The 5,206-nt window shown below is 41.7% G+C and overlaps 1 pseudogene; it reads left to right on the top strand.

Moving 5' to 3' along the window:
• The first annotated feature begins 713 nt into the window (after positions 1-713).
• Positions 714-1,317, top strand: LOC103107865 (RNA polymerase II subunit A C-terminal domain phosphatase SSU72-like; annotated as a pseudogene).
• Positions 1,318-5,206: the final 3,889 nt, after the last annotated feature.

Here is a 5,206-nt window from a genome sequence, read left to right as displayed (position 1 = left end):
ATAGCAAAGTAATGCATGATCCCAGTGAGCAATTTTGCTGACCCCCTTTGATGAACTATTAGGGACAGTCTAGGTATAGCAGGAGGTCCTGGTGGAATAGTCTTCTGAATAGAATTTTTTACACCCTGTTCAAGGGGAAAAACAAAAAACTATTATTGGAGGGACTATTATAGGTCTCAGTGCCAATGAAGACTACTGAGGTGACCAACCACTGCTGGCCCACTGCAGGGACTAATAAAAGGGCAGTGTCCTGTTCCCATTTAGGTCCACCATCAACTTACATAAGCACTTGACTTTGAAAGGCAGGGATCACTGTCTGTAGTGTCCTGCTCAACTGTGCTTCCCTTGTTCATTTTTCTTTACAAATATGTGAGCCTGACTCACACATTTCAGTGATTCTTCTGCAGCAACTACCATGAGGGATTAGTTCTGGGAAGCCCATCAGGCCTTCCCCAAGAGCTACAACACTCTACTGGGCCTGGAAAGCCCATCTGGACTTCCCTCAGAGTTGTAACACTCTACCTTACCATAGGAAGCCCATTGGGACTCCCTTAACAGCTATTATATTCCTCCAGGCCTGGGCACCTGCTTTCTCCTGGAGCCCAATAGTCCATCAGAGATTCTCTAAGAGAGTGAGAACATGATAGCCACTGTAAAGAAGCATAAAGTAGGGGAGCCCAAGCCCCAAGGGAAGAGGAGACAGTGTGGCCACCATGCAGTTGTTGCCACTGATGGTGGCGGTGGTATACTCGAGCAACCAGAACAGAGCATGGAGGCACACAACATCCTCAGCAAATGAGGGTTTAGCGTCCTGTCCTTTGCAACAGGAACTCATGTGAAGAAGCTTCCAGGGCCAGCACCCAACAAGCTAAATTGTTTAGGATTTCAAAACCACCTATGATCAGATGTACAACAATATCCTTAGGAAAGACAAAGAACTCTACTCATAGAATGGCATTTTTATAAATGCTGGACAGAAATAAGAGAATTAAGCCCCGACCAGAAAGATTCCAGAATTCCAGAAATGCAAAGACCTGTTCAACCTGATCCTCACCTGTGAGAAGAGAGTCTAAGACCAGGTGGTGGAAGACCTCAACTCCAGAGAGCAGGAGACCTGCCAGCCAGTGCACATGATCAACATGGACATCCAGGACAATGGTGAGGAGGCCACCCTGGGGGGCCTTCCTCATCTGTGAGCTGCGCCAGTGTATCCAGCACACAGAGGACATGGAAAGTGAGATCGACGAGCTGTTGCAGGAGTTCAAGGAGAAGAGCAGCCAGGCCTTCCTGCACACCATGCGCTTCTACTAATGCCCGCCAGCCTGGAGCCTCTGTTGAAACTCCCTCTGCTTCTGCCTCCACCTCCATAGTTGTTCTTACTTTTAGGGCACTGCTGGTTGGTCACTGGCAGTTTTACCCAAATAGACATGAATGCCAGACTCAAGACAAGCTTTCTATCCCAATTTACCTATGAGTGGGATGTTGATTATAATGTTTTTGTTTTGTTCCTTTAATATTAAAAAAAAAAAAAAAAAAGTTTACTGTGAAAAAAAAAAAAGGCATAAAGTACATTGTTCTGGACCAGAAATGGGCAGTCAGCAACCTTCTACCCAGCTCAAGGTCACATGCAATTACGCCAGCTCCAAGGTGCCTCTTTGCTCACCTATTCAGAATTAAGATTGTAATGGATAAAGAGCAGCAGTGTTATTCTCACAGACCTCAGTGTAGTCAATGAGATAGGAGATCTAAATTGTTGGGGAATCAATTTTTACCAGAACTCTATAGAGTTTATTGAATGAAATGTAACCCATAAATCTTTGCTTTTCTTTTTTCCTTACCTTTGATCTGGGCTATCCTAATCCAAAACTCTTTTGACTACAAGAAACAGAGACTTACTGGAACACATGCAAAGAAAGGATAAGGGTTACTGCATAAATATGCAGAGGTTCTAAGGAAACACTGACTCCCCAAAAAGCACAGAAATGAGGGGTAGACTCTCTCCATCTCTATACTCATATATTATTACTCTGCTCTTCTCTGACCCACAAAATAAAACACACACACCTTTTTTTTTTTTTACTGGCTTCTCTGAGTTTCAGTGCCATTTACATTCAGCAAGTACCCAGTCCCAAAATGGTTCCCTTCCCCAACTTTATATGGCCTTTCAACAAACATGTCCATTAGCAACCAGAAATACCCTTCTGATTCCTGCTTCGAATTTGCCAAAGAAAGAATTTTACTAGCTTAGAACATTTCACCTCAGTCCACACAAACCACTGATTTTCCTCTATCAAGCTATTCCTGCCTCCCATGTCAACATCTGGGCCAATTGGCTGTGAAAGGGGACACCTGAGTCATTTAAGCCCTGCCCACTCAACAAGGTCATGGAAGGACAAAAGATTCCCTGAAAAGGAAGTATGGGAAAACAAGGAACCCCTGTGTTTAAGATCTAGACCAATGCCTGTGAACTAAGTCCCAGTTTCTATTTATATTGAGGTTCTCAAAACATACAGTCATCAGGAAACTTTCAGCTAATGATCTTTTTTCCCACAATCAAGTGTACAAACGGCATGGTTCCTGGAAACCATGAGTCCTTAAGTAAGCCCTTGATTCTAATTGGAAACCCTGAGCATCCCACAGGCTCTCTCAGGCAATTAGTAGGTGGTTTAGCTGCAAGCTCAGGAAGGCCCCATGAGTACCTTGGGGTTCCTTGGAATGATGGTATCCTGGCATCTATACTGCTCCTTCAATGCTTCCCAAGTCACAGTGAACAGTCATGTGGCTTCTATACAGCAGTATATATATAACTGCTGTCACATATATACACACACATATGTGCACACACACACACACACACACAATTTTTCATAAGTGCAACCTCAAAAAGCACAACACACTATAAGTGAAAATCTGGATATGGCAAACAAATAAGTATTTCACAACATTCTATAGAAGTGCCAAGAACTAGAAACGACTCAACTCTCCATCATCCAGTAGAATGGATCCATTGGGGTATGATCATACCATTGGAATATATATATATATATATATATATATGAAAACAAATGTGGGGAGACATTATGGTGGTAGCTACAGACTGCATGCCTAAGATTCCCAGAGTCTGCAGTTTCAGTCTGTGGCACTATCATATGCCAGAGTTGAGCAGTATCCTGGCTGCCCTCCCTCCTTTTCTCCTTTCCCTCCTAAAAAAAATAAATAAATAAATCTTTTTTAAATTTTTTTTTTTTTAGATAGAGACAGAGAGAGTGAAAGAGACCACAACACTGAAGCTTCTTCCTTCAATCCAATGGGGAACCAGGTCTGATGCCAAATTACACACATGGGCAAAGCAATGCTCTATCCAACTAAGCTAGTAAATATAATAGATATTTTTAAAAGAAAAAGAATAAATAAGTGAACTACTGCAACCTGCAACAACATGGATGAATCTCACATAAAAACAGAACAAGCCAAGTCACCAAAATAAGTACATTCCGTATGATTCCTTTTATACCAGTTTTTCAAAATGAGCAAAATTTATAGTATTAAGACATGGTCATTTGGAAGGAAGAAAGAACAGAGAGGGAGTTGTAGCATGCCAGAAATGTTCTACTTCTTTATCTGGGTGGCACTTACATAAGTGAATTCACTTTGAGATAATTGGTCAAGCTAAACATTTATTTACAGCTTAGGTAATTTTCTGCCTGTACCTCATACATCAATTTTTTAATATTTTATTTATTTTAATGAGAGAGATACAAAGAGAAAGATATAGAAACAGAGAGAGAGAGAGACCAGAGTGCTGCTCAGCTCTAGCTTATGGAGGTGCTGAGGATTGAGCCTGGGACCTCAGAGCCTCAGATATGAAAATCTTTTTGCATAACCATTATGCTGCCTTCCCAGCCCTCTATACACCAGTTTTAAATATTCATCTTTACAAAGGTCATTAGTACACAATATGAAGCAAGGAACAACTCCCCAAACATTATTTGTCTATATATATGACTCCTGCAGATCAGAGGTGAAGTGATTTCTCCAAAGTCAAACCACTAATCTTAACTCAAGTTTGAAGACGTGAAGGCCTGTACTTTTTCAGCTCTGTTCTGATGCTTCCTTCTTCGTACCAGCCATCACTTCCATCTTTGCCAAGAAGAACCAAATATGCCTCCACCTCATGGAAAGAAGAAACAATTGATATTCAAGACAGTCTTTCAGCCATAAACTAACTCTGATGCAATGACAGCTCTCCAGTAGGCATTTGCCAAACTCAACACTCAATCCTTTGGCCTCACGCGTTTAAGTCATTTCTGCAAAAACACCTCATCAAAAAAGCACTAAACCAAGGTGCCCCCCCCCCCTTCCACCAGCCTTCCCAGACAGCTGCTGGGCTGCTGACCTCATGTCTGATACTGACTCTGGCAACGATGCTGGGTTGCTCTTCCCAGACCCACTGTTGACTGAAGGATCTACTTGGTTCAACTTAAAACAAAAGGAGAAGGACTGAGAAGACAGCATAATAATTATTCAAAACTTTTTTATGCCTGAGGCTCTGAATTCTCTCAGGTACAATCCCCAGTATCATCATAAGCCACAGTTGAGCAATGCTCTGATAAACTAATTTTAAAAATAAATAAAACAGGGGGCCTGGAGATGGCACACCCAATTGAGTGCACATGTTACCATGTGCAAGGACCTGAGTTCAAGCCCGCAGTTCCCACCTGCATGGGGGGACAGTTCACAAATAGTGAGACAGATCTGCAGGTGTCTCAGTTTCTCTCTTCCTCTCTATTTCCCCTTTTCTTTTCAATTTCTCTCTGTCTCTACCCAAAATAAAGTAATTAATTAATTAATTTTAAAATGTATAAATTTATTCAAAACAAAGATGCAAGAAAAGAGAAAATATAAAATCACATTCAATTAAGAGTCAGCTTACTGATCTGCACCTGGACTTTGTGTACCTCTTGAGGTTGTGGGTGTCTCTGGGCAAGGAAGAGCTTTGTCCCAGGAAGAGTTTAACATCACAGAATTCATCACACAAGGAGGAGACTTCTAAGAGGAGGAGACTTCTAAGGAGGAGACTTCTAAGTTCAACATCTAAGAGCCTTGAATAGTATAGTATAAACACCACTTAGGAAGCATTTACAGCTTCCAAAGCCTTTTCACATTTTTCAGTTGATGCTCCAGGCAATCATCTCAGGTAAGACAT

This window comes from Erinaceus europaeus, chromosome 2 (genome assembly GCF_950295315.1).
Source record: "Erinaceus europaeus chromosome 2, mEriEur2.1, whole genome shotgun sequence".
NCBI classification, from domain to species: domain Eukaryota; kingdom Metazoa; phylum Chordata; class Mammalia; order Eulipotyphla; family Erinaceidae; genus Erinaceus; species Erinaceus europaeus.
This window is presented reverse-complemented; position numbering and strand designations above follow the sequence as displayed.